Source organism: Rhipicephalus microplus, chromosome 2 (assembly GCF_043290135.1).
Source record: "Rhipicephalus microplus isolate Deutch F79 chromosome 2, USDA_Rmic, whole genome shotgun sequence".
Lineage (NCBI taxonomy): Eukaryota > Metazoa > Arthropoda > Arachnida > Ixodida > Ixodidae > Rhipicephalus > Rhipicephalus microplus.
In genome coordinates, this window is record NC_134701.1 from 275,673,049 (window position 1) to 275,693,287 (window position 20,239).

General features: G+C 46.4%; 1 long non-coding RNA gene across 1 annotated transcript in view; it reads left to right on the top strand.

The window, feature by feature from the left end:
* LOC142778176 (uncharacterized) overlaps positions 1-20,239 on the top strand; it is a 161,214-nt gene that overhangs the window by 9,263 nt on the left and 131,712 nt on the right. The gene's annotated exons all lie outside the window — the stretch shown is intronic.

Here is a 20,239-nt window from a genome sequence, read left to right on the forward strand (position 1 = left end):
ACTCTGGCTATCGCTAGAGTGACAAACTGAGAATGTCCTGTACGTGGTATCGTTAACGGCAAAGTTTGTTTCGCTCAAACAAGAGCACGCTTTTAAAGTCAAATAAGCTCGGGCTTTCTGGGTTGTTTGTGCAGAACACGATGTTTCTTTGTGACATGATATGAATGCGGAAGTCCAAACAAGGCGCAACTCTTGCAGGAAAAAAAAAAAACAAGAATGGAGGCTTCAAGTGCAACGAGCCGCCGGTGGTCTATAGTGGTTATTGGGCCCTGACTGCTAGCGTGGTCGTGGGATCGAATCCCAACCACGACCTGCCGCACTTCGATAAAGGCGAAGTGCGGCGATATGTATAGCAATTGGGGTTCTTTAACATGAGCCTATAGGTCTATGTTGAACAATCCCGAGTGTTTCGGCTGCTGACCCGCAGGGCGCGGGTTCAAATCCCGGCTGCGGCGGCTGCATTTCCGATGGAGGCGGAAATGTTGTAGGCCCGTGTGCTCAGATTTGGGTGCACGTTAAAGAACCCCAGGTGGTCTGAATTTCCGGAGCCCTCCACTACGGCGTCTCTCACAATCATATAGTGGTTTTGGGACGTTAAAACCCCACATATCAATCAATCAATCCTGAGTGTTAGATATTTTCGGGGCCTTCCACTTCAACGTCTCGTGGTTCTGGGAAGACGTATAGCCCCGACAGTTATTATCTCTGAAGTACAACGGGAAATCGTTGAATGAAAAATGTCGCTGATGCCGGTGTATCGGCAAGGGGCTTCTCTTCGCCTTTGTGAAAACGAGTCCGAGTGACACCTTTTATTCGATCACATCTCGTGACCGTTTCGCGGTACAGAGAAAGTAGAAGTACATGGCTGCCCTTCAGACTCCATCAGAGATCATTTTGATCAACAGACGTGTTAAACTTCCTCTTGTGCTATTAAGGAGAAAACAGACCTCTACCTCATCAAATGCTATAAATTGACCACCGTCTCGCGTTGGCGTCCCCCATTGGCGGCGTCAGCGTGAGTGAAGACAAAAATTATCACGTCATGAGGCATCCACTTCCCGTCATCATGACGTCACAAATGAGGCAAATTTATGACGTAATGTGATGAAGTAATCGCACGAAAGCGCATAGCTTGGTTGGGCTGATCACGGGGGCAGTGCAATACCACCTGAGCTGCCTTCGATCTTGGAGGCAGGCGGTGCGGAAATCTTTCGGAGCAGGATCAATTCGTCGATCGACAACTGGGCAAATGGGTATGGATTCATACTTCTGAAACGGCACCACAAGATAGGCTGAATGCACACGAAGGGAAAGAAACATGAAACGTAAGCGGTTGTTTATCGCGTTACCTTTTCTTCTTATCTCGTGGCGCCGTTTTAGTATTATCAATGCATCGACTTGGAAGAACAAGATCGCTTTCGCCTTCCATTCACCTTGGGTGGGACCCCGTCCGTCTTGCAATCGTTGTCGGACGACGAATAACGGGTTTTCAAACGACGAAACGCAAGTCGATGTATGTGCGTGTGTGCTGACACAGCGAATTTCATTGAAAGAAAAAAAAAGTGAGTCTAGTTAATCGGTGGGTCGATATTTAACCAAGACAACGTTGCTGATATTCGTAAAGCTCATAATTTGCTAATGTTTGTTTGTTTGCACGGATGGAAGATAAGGAAGCCCGAGTAGTCTAAATTAATTCGGAGTCCCTCACTATACCACCTGCTTAACTGTGTTTGAGACGTTATACCCGTGAATTTAAGTGCGTGCCGCCTTTGGAGGTTTGTCACAGAAAACACGTTCTCCTAATTAATCGTGTATGCGCTCATCCTTAATGAAGCGTGCACGAAAAAAAAAACTCATACTTTCACTCATTTCATTTTGAGCTGACCAATTCTTCGTCAGTCCTCTTTTTTTTTTTCGTGCTGCCCTCTGACAATTTGGTAGGGTTCTGGTAAAAGCTTGGACTGCCGGTATTGCCAGAACACAAGCCTGCGAGTCCGAGAGTTGTTTCGTGGCTTTTCTGCTAGAAGAAAGGCACACGCGCTGTGGCACCACAAAAAGGGCGGAACTCTCACAGTGGGCCCAATCCACTGCAAAATCGCAAGATCCTTCATTCTTGGCCTATAGTTTCTCAACCGCCATGATTTAAAGGGGCTTTGACCATCAGCCATTTCCGTGGACTCCGAGAAGTACCGCAAGTGCATATGTTAAAAAAAAAAAAAACTATAGGACCGTTCCGCTCATTTTTTTTTTCGATGAATTAAAAAGGTCCAACATGTGTCACTTCAAAAACAGTTTATGGCCAAAAATGTTTTTTTTTCTTCTCGGCTTTGCTGCCATATACGTTTGCCTGCACTACACGCCGCGCTTGTCGACCACGCGTTGACCTGCTACTCTTCTCGACTTCAGAGATGCTGCAATGAGCCCTCTCATTTCAAGGGACAATGCCTTGGATGCTTCGTCATGCACGAAAAGTGAGCGTCAGCGGCAATACGACTCATGCGAAAATCATCATCATGCCATGACGTCATTCCATGACGTCGTCACGGTGCCACATGTTGCCGAACTTTCTTACTGACATTCTTTGGCCACAAAATAACACACACAAAGTAAAGCGGTGGCCGCTTGTGCTTGTCGTACCAACTAGGCCAACAATCAGTATTGCCAAACTTTGTCACATCATGATATCACAGTGGCGACATTACTGACATCGTCGCTAGGTCATAAACGGGCCGATGCCCGAGTCAAGTGACTCACGTCACGTGCAGGGAGCTTGCAGTGCATCCGATACGAGAAGTGCCGAGCCAACCTAGCGGCATAAAGTCTTTCGTGCCGGGGGGGATAGATACAACGAAGCGGGAAGAAAAGGCGGATGGCTTTGGCCTTCGAATCATCTCAGGCGATTGCACAAGGGGCACTGGGAGTTTATCGTCGCAGCTGCGTGCACCAGGGGTGTAACGCAATTGATTGATTGATTGATTGATATGTGGGGTTTAACGTCCCGAAACCACTATATGATTATGAGAGACGCCGTAGTGGAGGGCTCCGGAAATTTCGACCACCTGGGGTTCTTTAACGTGCACCCAAATTTGAGCACACGGGCCTACAACATTTCCGCCTCCATCGGAAATGCAGCCGCCGCAGCCGGGATTCGAACCCGCGCCCTGCGGGTCAGCAGCCGAGTACCTTAGCTACTAGACCACCGCGGCGGGGCGTGGTGTAACGCAAGATGATGCTTCCCCCGGGGCGTGTGACCTGCGTTCCGCGGAGGTGGTGCGATTGGTCCAAGTGCTCGGCTACAACCGGAGCAACGGCAGATCACTGGTCGCGTCAGGCGACAGACAAAAGGAAACCGCGTGGGAACCGCTGATCGTGCGGACATACATGTGGCCCCTGTTTACGTCTACTAACGGTCGCCAGATAGGAGTGAGGGGGCGACGACTCCGATCAGCAGCAGCGCATGGCTTCGTCTTACGGCTGCAACCGGTGCCAGATCACGGTTCGTTGCCTGCTTGTCTCCACCTTCTCTCCTCTTTGATACCCTCTCTTTGCTTTTGCTTCGTTATGTTTTCGCTCGCCGACATCAGTTCAGCCGCGATACAACGAGCGTCGCGCGTTATGTTTCGCACTCACGTTGCTCCCGCGAATTCTGTGCAACGCACTGCGAAGACAACGGAACGTCTAAATGCGAAACGTTTCTTAGCGAACTATAGCGACATTGCACGCATCTATCTATCTATCTATCTATCTATCTATCTATCTATCTATCTATCTATCTATCTATCTATCTATCTATCTATCTATCTATCTATCTATCTATCTATCTATCTATCTATCTATCTATCTATCTATCTATCTATCTGTCTATCTATGTGTGTCTGTGTCTGTGTCTGTCTGTCTGTCTGTGTAACGACGGAGGGTGGACAGGGGAATGGACAGGAGTGTATGAAATGTGGGGTTTGTTGTTGGCATCCCACCGCTGCCATCACGGTTACGAATGTGGGTTTGATGGCATCCCACCGCTGTGAACTCGCTGTGGCGCGACGCTAGCGGTAGCCGAAAGCGGTGAGCAGTCGAACGAACTTCGCTGAAGCCTTCGCCCAGAGGCGGAATAGGGAGGCAATCGTTTTGAAAACAGCAACAGGTAGGAACGTTTCCTATAGCAGGTTATAGTTCGTACAAAGCCGGCCAGCTCGACGAAGTTGGCTGGGGCAAAATCCTTCCAAACATGGGGTCGACATGGCCTTAAACAACGTTTTTTGGTCCTTTCTCTGAGACCAGTTTCCGGTGCTCGGTGGAGGAGACGCAGCTTTGCTCGGAACTGCATTGTCGCTCGGCGGAGGAGGCGACGTTTTCCCCGGAACTGCACGGTGCGGCCTTCTGCGTGGAAGGTGGTGCTGGGAGGGTGGAGACAGTTCGCGGGAACAGCGTTCGATCTCGTGTTTGAAGAAGCACTCCCGAACGAGAACCTTGTCTGTGGCATAACGGGAGTTAATCCCCTATCTCCCCGGCTCTCCAGAAGAAAACGGCCTGACTTCAAATAAAATGCAAATAATGTTTATTCATTCGTTAATTTCGTTGCGTGGTGTCCTCGAGAACATTTGCATAAGTTGCTTGGCTCACACTTCCTCGACGGCGTCGTCAGCTTGTACACAGTGTTAGCTAGAGCTAACTCGACTGAGATGCAGGAAAACGCGGATTTCTGGCGACTTCTTCGAAATGGTATACAGTCGCAATGTCGTAAACGTTCGCATTTGTGCACGGATTAAAATGAGAAGCGAGCGCGTTTCATCTCCCACGCAGGCGCAGCCGAGGGCCGCGCGCGGAGTCGTTTGCACGTGACCGAAAACCGCCTCGCGTCCGTGTGGTTCGGGGATGCGCTGACAAGACATCGTTCCCAGGAACGTGTCACGTTTCCGCTCTGTGCAACCGCTTTGTACTACGATGCTCCTGCGATAGCGTTGTACAGCCTATACGTGTTCACAACAAGCGGCGGTGACTCGAACACACCTGCATGCAGCAGCTCATCGTTTGCTTCAGTGTATTGCTTCTTCTTCTTTGCTTTGACAGTGGAGCGGTGTAAGTTTGAGTTCCATACGGGTCGGGCGACAGATCAGGGCTATCATCATCCTGAAATGAAGGGTAGGGCAAAGCAAACCATATTCAAGTATAGTAAAGGTAGGAGAAAGTGGAATGCGGGTGAGGAGGTTTGTAAGGAGGAGGGGTTTAGGCCAAGTTGACTACTTGCATTTCGCGTTGGCATGTTTTACTGTTAAGGCACCCGACACTGGACCAGAGGGCGCTACGAAGCTTTCTGGGCCGCCTCAGCATTGTTGGTACCGACTGCCAGGGATACCAAGAAAATAATACTCTCCATGAACACATTAGGACGCTGACGTGGTCGTGCCCTTTTAGGCGCGTTTTCACAGAACGCTTCCTGGGCGCTTACATAATCAGCCGTGACTCCCTGCTCACAACTAAAAAAAGAAAATAATATGCACGTGCAAGTCCGGTTTTGCTGCGTCTATTCGCTAGGCTACGCATTGGAAGACTCGGTTTTGCTCCGTCTACTCGCTAGGCTGTGTGTTCTGGCGCTTCCATCAAATGTCGTAAACTGCATTGCCGGGTGCCTCAAGATCGTCGTTGTTGCCTGTGGCAGGTGAAGCGTTCCGCTGCTGAGCACGTGGGTGAAGGTCCCAGCCCCGGCACGGAGGAAAGAAACTATTTGGATGGAGCATTGCGCAATGTTATATAGAAAGACAGAAAGAGAAGTGTTGCGTGAGGCAGCGCACACATCAAGCTTTCCTTGCTCGGCATCTTTCCATGAGGGCAAGGGATCCTGACTTTTTGTTTTCTTTTTCTTCGTCCCCTTCGTATTGAGCGCCGGAAAGCCATGAGCCTTTGAGCCGTGTCTAACTAATCAGGTTACTTCTAAATAGCATATTCTCCAGGGCTAAACGATCTCTGCATAGTAGAACTCCTTAGTGCTGTAGCAAAACCACGAGACGAACACAATCGTGAACTTCGGCAGAAACCCGTCTGATACAACAAGCCCCGCCCAGTCAGCCGAAGCATGAAAGCCTATAGCCTCCGCGAGTAAAGAAATAATCCCGCTCATGCATTCACCAATCTTCTTCGAAGGCATGGCCACCTGCTGTCTGTACGGTTCATGACGTCAATTCGGAGTACGAGCCCATTGACAAGAGCTTGTGTGCATCCCTCTTTGAAGAAGAAACGCCGTGGACTTCGTGCCCCTTTACATGACCGACTCGCATTGTATCGGTTTGAGCTTGGAGGCTCAGCATCCGGCCACGTAGCGAAATTAGTTTCCAAGTTTCCGCAGGGCTCTTCTGCTCTGCCATCGGAAATATGGTATCGCAGGGACTGGATCTGCCTCCACTGCGATCCTGCGCCGATAAACACTACGAATGTCTGCAGGAGGGGTTCAAGGGCAATGTATTCGGCGTTTTCTTTTCTCTTCTCCTCGCAGTCGTTCCTCTGTGCCGACTTGAATGATGTAAACACGAATTGAAGCGACTTTCTCGGCTTTGAGCGGCAGGCAAGTGTGCGTACGTGACATCTTGGAAGAAATTTAATGCCAACGAGGATTTCTTTTCAGAGACCATTCTTCTATCCTGCTTCGGGCAGCCAGACAGCCGTCTTGTTTACACCGTGGCACACCTCTCCCTCACAGCCTTCTTTCAAAGCTCGGTCTCGTAGCGGTCTTCTTCTTTAGCAGGCCAGTGGGCACGCATGCATCCTTGCCTGGCTTCCACGGCCCGCAAACTACCCCCCTCTCTAATCTCGGCGAGCGTATCGCTTGAGGTGCCACGAGAACCTCGTTGGTCCAGGACTGTATGTGCGGACTGGAAGGAAGAAGAGAGGTTTGCGGGGGGGGGGAGGGGGGGGAAGCGGAGAGACAGGTTGATGTGGATCAAGTCAGTGGGGGAACAGCGTGCTGCATCGAAGCCACCCAGCGATCTTACACCCTCCTCCGTCGTTTTTCGGCTGCAAGAAGACCGACCCGGTGGTGGAGGGCTTTCAGAATGGGGGAGGGGGATGCGCTGTTAGGGGGGGACGCACAAGGGCCAGTGAACGGGTTCTCCTTGGGGGTGGCTCGCAAGGTGACTTCGCAGGAAACGGCCGGCGGTAAACGACCGCCCGGTTCTCCGCTCGTTGCCTGTTCCGCCGCTTCTTCTTCCCCGGCGTGCCGTTGAACTCGCCGCTGCGCGAGGATGAAGAAGAAGAAGCCGAGCGGGTCTGAAGGCTGCGCACCTCCAGAGAGCGGCTGGTCGGACGACGACGCTACCGGCGACTTCGAGGGCGAGGGCTGCTTGCGAGTCGTTGCACCTCCCTGCGGTTTCGCTTTCCTCGGCTCTCTCCGCACCTTCGCCGGTTGCTCTCTTCATCTGGTCCACGCCGCGAAGAAGAGTTGCGCGGTTGGTGACGTCGTCGCTCCCTTGCCCTGCAGAGCAGGAAGAAAATAACAGCTTGCGCACCGCGCCATTTCATAACACACGCGACGAATCGCTCGCTGGCTCGACGCTGCTTAACGCTGCAACGGCGTCATTCCGTGCCGTTCCAGAGGGCCTCGCTGCCGGGATGAGAGGGGCGCGTAGGTTGCGCCACTCTCCGACGGCGGCTCCTTCTCACGTGCCTCGAGGCGTCTTCTTCGTGCATTCTCTCGTTGAAATCTTGCGATGCCTCTTACGCGAGCGCACGCCTCGAAGAAAGAATAATACCAGGAGAGTAGTCCATTATGGCCTCGGGCATGGAGGCTGAGAGGAGTGCCACAGAAAAAAAAAGGTGAAAACAGGTGGCAACGGTCTACACGGTGTCTTGGGTAACCTAACTGTCGGAATAAAAGAACAGAAAACGCCACAGGGTCTGCCTCACTAACCTGTCTACCGATAAAGCCTTCGAAGCCCTCTGGAGCGCATATATATATATATATATATATATATATATATATATATATATATATATATATATATATATATATATATATATACCGGGTGTTCAAAATTAAGCTTTATGATTTTTTTAAAATTAGGCGCTCGAAGGCACGTGAGAACCACTTGTGCAAATAAGTTAAGCGGCCAGGGGGACAGAAAGTTAGATGATAATTATCGCTGTCAGCAGCCCAATTAACTAAAATTTAATAATTAACTTTTTACTGGCTGCGGTAAGTTGGCATGTTTATATTGAAAAAATGTAGGCAGTGGTGTTTGTACACAGTTTCAGTTGGAAGATTTTTTCTAGCACGCCTGTGTTCCGAGATATCCGGCTCCAAAGTTTAATTGTCTTTCGCACGATTACGCATGCAAGAGGGTGAGGGTCCGCGCAAAGCTCCTCCCTAAAGTGACGCATCTGTTGCGTGTGGTGTTTAGTGTGTGAAGAGGGTGGAAGCGTAGGCATAGGTGATAGCAATTACCCTTGCCCTCTTCGGCCGGCGAAATCAAAATGTGACAGCGCGGTGCGCCATGAGCCTTACGCATGATCCTGATGAACGCGATAACAGGAGACCATTTTTCGCGACGTTTTTTCGTGACTTTAGATCACACTGAGACATCTTCTTGTGAACGCGTTAGCAGGACCGTCCTGCACTAGGGTGCCTCCGGTTAGAGCACAGCGTCTCTGCATTGAAGGTCTACCAAGGAAATCCACGTGGAGTCCTTTCGAGCTAATATGGCTGCTTCTGGCGTGAGGTATTCTACCAAAGTAAAAGTAGACGTGGTGCTTGCAATGGCTGAAATGAATGGCAACGCTTCGTTAGCAATGGAGCTTTACGCGTCTCGCCACCCACACCGTCCCCTTCCAACAAGGCCCACTTTCACAAACCTGTTTCGACGCTTCTGCACAACAGGCTCTGTCCACCTTCCGAGACGGACCAGGAAGGCAATCGTCGATGAAGACTTTGAAATCGACGTTGTCGCGTGCGTAACCTCGATGCCAGAGCTCAGCATCCGACAGATTGCCGATCAGTGCGGTCGCAGCATCGGAACAGTCACAAATGTTTTAAGAAAGCACAAGTTCCATCCATATCACGTTTACCTTCATCAGGACCTAAATGAGGCGGACTTTGAAAGGCGAGTTGACTTCTGCAATTGGGGCCTCATCAAAACTGATCAAGAAAATGACTTTTTGCACAGAATAATTTGGACTGATGAAGCTCGGTTTTGCCGAAATGGAAGTGTTAATCTTCACAACGCCCATTATTGGGCACAAGAAAACCCACACTGGCTGAGGCAGCACAAGCATCAAGTTCGCTGGAGTGTGAATGTGTGGTGCGGCATACTCGGGGACAGGATCATCGGACCTCACTTTTTTGAGGACAACTTGAACGGAAAGATGTACACAGAAGAAATATTAGGTGTTGTCATTGATGATCTTGTCTGCAGTCTTTCCCTGAATGACCTGCGCCAAGTATGGTTTCAGCACGATGGAGCACCACCACATTTTTCTACCAGGGCGAAGAACTGGTTGGACAGACGTTTTCCACAACAGTGGATTGGGCGCGCAGGAGCGATGTTTTGGCCACCAAGATCACCTGACCTTTCTCCGCTCGACTTTTTCCTTTGGGGCTACGTTAAAGATCGAGTTTACGTAACAGAGCCCAGCGATGTTAATGACATGAAGGACAGGATAACATCTGCCTGTGCGAGTATTCCTGCAGAAGTACTGCGCCGAGTCATCGAGTCGACGCGACAGCGGTTCATGCTTTGCGTTGCTGCCGAAGGCAGGCATTTTGAACACTTTTTGGGGCATTGACGTCTTGAGAGGTGAAGAGTTTCGATGAGATTTGTGCATGACCGAAATATGCTTATGTAGCAGCAGGAAATATGCGTTAGCAAGGATAAAACTGTTTCAGTTATTATTGGTGGAGTTGTTGCTCTTGTTTCAATAAAAGTTACAGTACTCGGACATCAGCAGTCACGCTATTCGCGTAGCCCAGGCAACGACCACGCATGCTTCTCTAGTGATTATTACGCACGCGCACTGGCATCCAGATTCTCCGCTCGCACCATTATCTCGGCATGGTATCTGCCACTATCGTTAGAGGCTCTGCAGTTGCGTGTTACGACACTGGTTGCAAGCGTTCTTCGATTTTTGATTTCGACGGCCGAAGAGGGCAAGGGTAATTGCTATCACCTATGCCTACGCTTCCACCCTCTTCACACACTAAACACCACACGCAACAGATGCGTCACTTTAGGGAGGAGCTTTGCGCGGACCCTCACCCTCTTGCATGCGTAATCGTGCGAAAGACAATTAAACTTTGGAGCCGGATATCTCGGAACACAGGCGTGCTAGAAAAAATCTTCCAACTGAAACTGTGTACAAACACCACTGCCTACATTTTTTCAATATAAACATGCCAACTTACCGCAGCCAGTAAAAAGTTAATTATTAAATTTTAGTTAATTGGGCTGCTGACAGCGATAATTATCATCTAACTTTCTGTCCCCCTGGCCGCTTAACTTATTTGCACAAGTGGTTCTCACGTGCCTTCGAGCGCCTAATTTTAAAAAAATCATAAAGCTTAATTTTGAACACCCGGTATATATATATATATATATATATATATATATATATATATATATATATATATATATATATATATATATATATATATATATATATATATATATATATATATATATATATATATATATATATATAAGAAAACATCACCACCAGTGACTCTCGCAATTTTCAAGTGTCCGGATATTCCGACTGGATCTCTTGATGCTAGCGGCTGATTCCGGCAATCGCGCTCTTTCGGGCATTCAAATCATAACGCAAAGCGTATTGTTCATTTTTCTTTTTATCACGAACGCGCACGTGTATGCATGCGTGGGTTTTCTTCCTGGTAGTGACGAAACCTTTGTGGTTCAACTGTTACGCGATTGTTATGATATATATATATATATATATATATATATATATATATATATATATATATATATATATATATATATATATATATATATATATATCGCACTTGCCGTGTGTTTTGAGAAAGCGAATGCTTTCGTTTTGAAGGGCCCGTGAGACACGGTGATTGCGTAGCAGGCCTGTCTCGGGCGAATCGGGTGAATTCGCGACTACATTTTTGCCTCAAGCATTGAACGTTCTTCGGAGTGTCGTGCGCAACATGGACGCGCGCTGAAAGAATATTAGGAAAGCAGTAGCGATTTGCTGTGGAAATGGTGCTTTATTCTGCAGTGCTATGCGCTATGTGTGGAGCGTGGCGCAGCGTCAGGGAAAAGGGGAAAGGGGTATTACGAAGCGTGGAGTACGCACACTGACAGACTCACAACACACAAACACACACACAAACACACACAGAGAGGGAGAGAGAGAGAAAGCCTGTCTACATTAAAGTTCGTGACCCCGAACGCTTGTGTAGACATTATGTAACCAAGTTGTTGAGGCCAACAGCGGCGCAACCACCACATGTCTCAGAAACGTCCTGGCATAATAATAATAATAATAATAATAATAATAATAATAATAATAATAATAATAATAATAATCTTGTAATAAATTAGAAAAAATTTGTTGATGTAGGAAATGGGGGTGCCGGCAGAGGTCCGAAAGCGATCCCTCTGAACATCTCCTCTCAAATTAATAACTCATAACATCCGTAATTAACGGAATCACTCCCAAGATGAATGCGTCGTGGGCGTATAGCGCTGCTGTCGGTCGTCGCGGCTCACACAGCGCGAAAAATCGCGAAGCGCCTCATGGCCATGCGCTCGCGTACACCATAAACGTTTCCGGTCGAATGTACAATCACGACATGCTAACATAAACGAACACACTTTTTTCAAAAGTACGAAAAATAGTTTATACCGTAAACATCCTTTCTTGGCTCTCCTTTAATTGTTTCTCAATTTTGTAAGCGTGCTGCTTTTGTTACAGAGACTTTTTTTTTTAATGTACCCTCCTGATAGCTGTATAAGAAAGTGGTGTAACAGAGAGTGTCACCACAACCAGCGTTTCGACAAGTGGACCTGTCTTTCGTCGAGGTGTTGTCAACTCCACCGGTCCAAACGTTGGCCCTATAGCTGTATACGTTCTGCTTTCTCTTAAAGCCTCCATTTTCTCTTGACGCCTGTCTTGTTCTGATTCCTGACAGAAGGGCGTTTTAGGAGAGGAGCTGTTTAATCTCGTCGTCAATCTTGTTTGTCGGAAACAGAAATGATCGTCGTCATGATGCATTCTCTTCTTAATCTGGTTAATCTTCTGCTTCGCTTTCATTTCTCCTATATGGGGCCTTAAATAAGCCTGATGGGTTAAGAAAGCGATATAAGAAACAAGTAAGCGAGAAATTCTTGGCGAAAATGGAAAAAGTTTCACGACGCAGGATTCGAACTCGCGTACCCTGAATCCGAATACAAGCATCGTGGCCGTGTTCATAACCACTCGGGTATTCAGGCACGCTAACAGAGCCTGTAGCATATAGCCTTGTAATATTGACATATTATATTGTATCCACTGGGTAGGAAAGGGAAACGGGCGGGAGGAGGAGAGATACGTGTTGGTGAAAAGGGAAAAAGAGGAGGTTAGGAAAAGAGAGTAAATAGAGACAGGGAAACAATAAACGAGAAAAGTTGCAAAACTTATCAAAACAGCAACAGCCAAGACTTCACCTAAGTACGGGTCAGCTGCGCTGTCTCTTCACACTGCGCCGTCAATGCAATACGCAAATTTTCAAACACTCTTGCACTCGAATGGGACGTCGTTCTTGTATACCGTTACTAATAAACTTCCTCTTCTTCGTATTGCTTGGTGTTGCCCTTAAAATGACAGGAGTAACACAAAGAGGCCCGAGGAGGGCGGGATGGGTCAGAGAACAGCTTATTTATTTATTTATTTATTTATTTACAGAGTACCTATACATCGCCATATAAGCATTAAGGGGGAGGGGGCAGAACAATCAGTAAAAAGGAATTCGCAACAAAATACATAAACACACATACAAAAAAAACACCATCACATTTATCAGAACATAAAAATGGATCACAAAATACATTTTCATACACACAGAATATACATAATGCAAGAAAAAGTTCGTCAGTTAAGCTGTTCCACTCTCTTGCTGTTTTCGAAAATAATGAGTAGAAAAGAGTGTTGGACGTGCATTTCTTTTTTGCTATTGTCACAGCGAGTGGATGTGTAGAAAGGTGGAACAAGGTAGCTGTGGATGTACTACGAAGCTAAAGATACGGGCCCGGGTTGGCCACTTTATGCGTAGAAGAGACAGAATGCTTACCAAGAGATGACAAATGCAGGAAGGGATCAATATGGAGGGACGAAATTGAAGAGTTAGCTGGGTTAACATGGAATAGGCTGTCACAGTATACCGGAGGTCATTAGGAGAGGCCCTCGTCCGTCAGTGCTCATGAATATAGGCTGAAAAATTATGATAAAATGGAAAGATCACTTATTGTTTCATCGACTGGATCAATCAATCAATCAATCAATAAATCAATAAACCAATCAATCAATCAATTGATTGATATGTGGGGTTTAACGTCCCAAAACCACTATATGATTATGAGAGACGCCGTAGTGGAGGGCTCCGGAAATTACGACTACCTGGGGTTCTTTAACGTGCACCCAAATCTGAGCACACGGGCCTACAACATTTCCGCCTCCATCGGAAATGCAGCCGCCGCAGCCGGGATTCGAACCCGCGCCCTGCGGGTCAGCAGCCGAGTACCTTAGCCACTAGATCACCGTGGCGGGGAAATCAATCAATCAATCAATCAATCAATCAATCAATCAATCGAACAATCAATCAATCAAATCAGTCAGTAAATCCGTCGGCGAATGAATTGACGCTGTTTTCGGCTTCTGGTGTCGCAAAGGAGCCGTTCTGAAGGGCACAGAGGAGCACCTCTTTTCGAGATTCCGCTGCTCCTATAGCACACCACGCACACACAATGTTGCCGTCCTCCTGTGAAGCTGCTGCATGGCGCAACGGATTCGCTCTCCTGGGAGGGCGAGGACTTTCGCTGCGCCCCATCTGCCACCGTTGCCCAAATCCTCAGGTGGAAAGGGCCATTCTTGGCGCTTCTTTTTTCCTTCGTGCAACGGACGCGCGTGCCACACGCGCTCAACAGGCTCCGCCGCGCAAGCTCGGGGATTTCAAAAAAAAAGGAAGTCTCCGCAGGAGGTCCGGGCGCCTGACGTCGTACCCCACCTGCGAACGGTCCGGGCTTTCTTCTGCGGTCCTAATACGTGGCTCAGGTGATTGTACATTGAGCAGAAAAAAACGCTTGTTTGGCTGAATCAGGGCGCCGAAGTCGACGTTTACGTAGTACGTTTACGTGCACTAGATAGATAGCTAGATAGATAGATAGATAGATAGATAGATAGATAGATAGAGAGAGAGAGAGAGAGAGAGAGAGAGAGAGAGAGAGAGAGAGAGAGAGAGAGAGAGAGAGAGAGAGAGAGAGAGAGAGAGAGAGAGAGAGAGAGAGAGGAAAGGCCGGGAGGTTAACCAGATATTGGCATCTGGTTTGCTACCCAGCGCTGGGGGCGGGGAAGTACGTGCACTAAAATTTCATACGAGCCTGCACGTTAATAATAGAGTCTATACGGAGTTCATATCTACTATATGCACCTTGTTTAACTCAACTTATGTACGCGCCTATACTTGAACTGCTTGGACTGTTTTCAATATATGCAGCACATGACCCGCGGGACGAAATGGCGGTCAGGGTTTGCAGCAGGCGACTTCTAAGGCTTATTTTGCCCTGAATATATATTTACGGTATATTTCTTCATATACGTATAAATGCCGTAGACCTTTCACTTCCAGTTTTCGCTGAAAATTGCAATTTTTTGGGTGACCGTGCCGTGGCCTCTTCATTTGATCTGCATACTGGTCTGCATAATGCATTCGCACACTCCTGTGTGATTTGGGTTAAATTTTAATCCGTGTCCTATGCGTATAGCGTAGGCTGCAGGTTCCTCGTCACACGTCCAGCCCCTTGCTTGTGTAATCTTTGTTGGTGAAAGAGCCACCGTGGAAACCTTTAAGGAAGGTGCTGGCACAGAGTTTCTGCTCCTCACTCTTTGTACACTCTATTACAAGATAACTGGTCGACTTCTTATACTATAATGACGGTGGGCCTCGTACGGCGGGCAACGAATAGTCTGTTGCTACAACTTTCAAACGCGTGCCAAAACAAGCACAGCCTCGGGACAAGGACATCTCGTTATATAACAAAACTTAGTGGTTTTGATGGCGCTTGGTATAAAACAAAACAAATTAGGCATGATCTAATGCGATTATCGTTGAGCAGTGGCAGCTCCACCTGCTTCTTTCTCTTTACTTTGCCTCCGTTTCGTACATAATTATAGATACCTTCGAAACGAACATGTTGTAACACTGAAGTCAAGAACGCTTATTAAAACAATTAGGATTCGATTAATTATCAGGCAATAGAATTTCTTTTTGCGTGGGAGGGGGAAGTCTAGAACTCTATAATTTGTAAGTGATGGACGTTTTGAAGACCTATAAATATCTTAACAGCACCCAAAACGTTAAAGCATAAAAAAAAGTTTTGGAGAAATTTCAAAACCTCACTAACCCAACCCTTAGCTATATAGCCTTGGCACAAAATGGCAAATTAGAGAACGCACCTGTGAAGACTAATGTTCGTAAGAACTGTGTCGCGAGGCGCCCACATTTGATGAGAGGAACAGCTAGAAATTTTATTGGGGAAAGAATGTTGAACGTACATTGCACACGTATAAGTGTATTTGTACACATGCAAAAGCGAAAAATTGCGGATGGAGGCTGAAAGGGGTATTTTCGGTGACAGTTCAATTAGGAGGGTTGAGTTTCTTGCGTGGATATATATCCTTACCGCACGGTATTCGGCCTTGAGATCGTGCTGTCTTGTTTTTATCCTGTTCCTGTTGCGCAGCTCGGGCTCTTACGATTACATTTATGACTGCATTAAACGTAGAAAAAAGAGTAAGAATAAAAAAAAGACACGGAAGTCTGCAACAGTAGTGGTATAACATTTTCCCAGAAGCATTCGCCTCGCACGAACGGTTCTGGGCGCCCGTACTTGCGTCAAACTCGCAGTGGTCGTGACGCGTACGCAACGCCGCTTTTAACGCGCCGTCCGCCCGTCGACCGTCCCTTGCATAATCACGCCTCCTACGCATCAAGAAGCGTTCGCGCAGTAGAGTGCCTGGTATAGATCCTAATGCTGTTGGTAATGGCCGCGCCGCGTCCAGTGTGTAGGTGTGTATACTCGAATGTGTATGTGTATTAGAGTGTCTATATTCAATATGGATGAAGTAACCGAAGCGCGCCAAGCGATCAGAGAGCAACAATTATGTATTAATTGTATACGTATATGCAAACGTAACAAGACAGAAGTTGAAATATAAATAAACCTCTCGGTTGGTTGTGGACTTCTGAAGTAAAGCGGAGGAGTTCTATATAATCTCCGCAAAAGTCCGGCTTCGTGTAAGTCCCTCTCTCCACACACACACACACACACACACACACACACACACACACACACACACACACACACACACACACACACACACACACACACACATATATATATATATATATATATATATATATATATATATATATATATATATATATATATATATATATATATATATATATATATATATATATATATATATATATATATATATATATATATATATATATATATATATATATATATATATATATATATATATATGAGAAAGAAGTGGTGTATACTTAAGGGCTCGTTTTTCCGTGTTTTGACACAATGTTAATGAGATCTAACGGACAGTAATGCCAAGGAATGTACAGGGGAAGTTATTAGAACCAATGGAATGTAAATAAAAAGAAAAAAAAGTGGGGAAAAAATAACCAGCCGTGAGCAGGAATCGAACCTACGACCTTCAAATAACGCGTTCGATGCTCTCTATATATAGAGCATCGAACACACACACGCGCGCGTGTGTGTGTTTGTGTGTGTGTGTGTAGTTGTAGAGGTGATCTGAACATGCCTCATTGATATTTTGATCATTAGGTGAGAATTTTTCAGTTAGAATATAACTAAACCTAATTAACAGAGATACTAGTGGCTACTACAGTATACTGGGAATAATATGCACTAGGTGTGCTTCGCGTAACGGCTCCTCCTGTTTTTTAAGCCAGCTTTCGTGATACTTAGGGACGCCCTGTATAACGCAAAGGCAAATAAATGCACTGCATATGGTGGTGTAGGCCTTCATAAGCCTCGAAGCTCGTCGACGTTCTTTTCGCGATGAGGACAAGCGATGTATTCATCGCATTCGTTCCGGTAACACTGACTGACAGCTTGGAGGAAATCGGGCTCTCGTCATCCACTGCGTGGCTGTCTTACCTCACTGACTCAAACATGACTTCCGTCACCTGTATTCAAACTTCGCGTTGGGGAGGCTGTTTTATCTTGAAGCAGGTAATGCTGGGGAGTTCAAACGTTGCCGATGGTAAAGAGAGTGTCTATATTGTATGCTAAATCACACACAGATGTTCACACACATACAGGCACATACACAAAAGTGAAACGCGTGTTGAACGATGACGCAACACAACGTGTTGTCATGCGCGTGGAAATTACAGGTGCGTGGCACGTAGAACATGGCGCGGGGATTGCTGAACGCAGATGGGCTTGTAATAAAATCCAGACGTTGTAACATCACGCAACTATCGTAAACTTTATTGTGACATCCATATATAGATATATATTGTGCAGATACAGGCGCAGTTACTTGTTAGACATTGAATTAATTATCTTGTCTCACGAGCGTAACAACGCCTTTTAGCGTTCGAACTTCGGTGCATTGCAATTATTATTATACTTTCTTATTTTAATAAATATAACTGAAGAAACCGTCACCATTTCGTGGCGAAAGCTGCCCCTTTTCAGTTATTAACTGAGAGACAAAAATATGTTCGTATTTCTCTTCGATTAGCCATTGGTGCCATAACTAAAGTTTCAATTTTAACTGTTAAAATAATTCTTCTTCTTCTTTTTCGTTCATAGTGTCATCCTGTTTACTACAATTAAGTCTTTCGAGTGCAATGAGTCTTTCACAACAATGAGACCGTGAATAAAGGTGAAGCTTTATGGTATCAGGGTGGTATTGTGGCGACCACTGCACACGAACCTGCGCAGCCTCTGTATCGTCACTGATTAACCGGCGTGACACGGCCACTTGCTGCAACGCGAAGCCGATAAAAGACAGCGCCCCCAGAGTTTCACTGGAGGCTTACGTCACGACTGGTAACTATATAACCCAAGCTACCAAGCTTGGTTTGATGATTGTTTTTATAACCTTTCGAGCGCAGCGTTGGCATGCTCGCCTCGCCGTTGCTATCGCGTTAATAAACAGTTGTGTTTTAATGTTCTGATCCTTCTTTGTGGACTCGGCATCCCACTAGTTTATATTTTATCTTGTATAAAATACTACGCTTTTAAAATCTCTGTTTAACTTGGTAAACCTTGCTGGCATCCGGTAAGAGCCTTTTTAGTGCTCTCGACTTACAGCCGGCTCCATGGCGCGCGTAATATTCCAGATATTCGTCTTATTTCCGTATACTGACACGAATTTCAGAAGTTTTCGAGTTTTTACCCTAAAAAGGCACAGCGGTGTCCATAACACGTAAACACACCATCGTGGTGCGTGGAATATATTTTCTTAGTATCGCAGCCGGAAAAAAAAAAGGAGAGAAAACACTAGCGGTCTCGAAATCAAGGGGATGGTTTCTCAGTGACGTGTCAACTAAGCGTGACGTATAGCTCTCAGTCACGTGGGAACAGCAACTTGTGACGCACACTATAGCTGCAGCTCTGACGGATGCTGTCAGTTTCATTTTCGTTTTCACTTTATTGAGGTTGTTATGACTACATTTCAAGAAATGCACAACACTGATTAGACCCATAGCCATAGGCTAGTAAGGGGTCTTGCGGGAGAAAGTATACAAGCAGAATACAATTCTGCTTGTATTCTTTCTTGCACATGGCGCTAGTAAACAACGATGAGTTAATCGTTTTACAGCGGATCTGACAATGATTTCGGCAATTCCGGCCGCATGCAGGATAGAGTTCGCGAACCCAGGTAACTGTGTTGACTCGACATGATAATGTTCATCGCTGTGGGGATGGATTGTTAATTTATTGGATGATGAAAACATTAAAATCAAGATAGCTTTGGGTGCACGTTAAAGAACCCCAGGTGGTCTAAATTTCCGGAGCCCTCCACTACGGCGTCTCTCATAATCATATAGTGGTTTTCGGACGTTAAACCCCACATATCAATCAATCAATCAATCAATCAATCAATCAATCAATCAATCAATCAATCAATCAATCAATCGGTTAAAATCAAGATAATATATTTTTAAATGTTTTCTAACTATATACAGATATATGTTAACGCGTTCAACATACCGTATGTTGAGCACGTTAACATTGCATACCACAAAAAACAGGGATTTCCATTTTGTATTCCTTTAAATGGGGCTATAGTGCATGCTTTAGAGAAAGAGTCTCGGACTCTCCTGAGCCCGCTTGGCGCAGTCACCCGGAATTAATTTAGACTTACAAGGGTCAAAGCCGTGAAGAAGGCAGACTTAGGGGTTGGGGGCGGGGAGGGTACAAATTGGCAAGTGTCAACAACCAACAAGTGCCATTAAAAAAAAAGTTTCATTTCTGACAGAAGTCCTTTCTGAAGGATGGTTGGCGCCAGGATTCCTACAACAGGCGCTCCTTCGTGGCTCAGTGGCTAACGCCTCCCACTCACAATTCAGAGCTCAAGATTCCTACAACAAATCGACGCCGATCTCCAACACGGAACCTGGTCTCCCATTCCCAAATATAGTTTTTCTTTCACGGTTATGTTTAAGCACAGAACCCCTTAGAGTAGATCGCGAAAAGAATGCTTTAGACCAGTCCTGCCTGAGTAGGCCACGAACATACTTCAAAAATATGGGGTGAAGCTAGTCATCTGCGGGGCGCGTGTTTTTCCGAAGATGAGTATATACTCTGCAATACAAATCTTCCGTATGCAGAGACGCTCTGGGCAAGGCTCGAGCTTACTAAATGCCCATAACATATTTAATTTTGTCATTAAAGTCGATTCTTGCATGGCGCGCCTACTGAGACGTCGGTCTATTCTAGCGACTTCACGCACCAGTATGGACTGCATG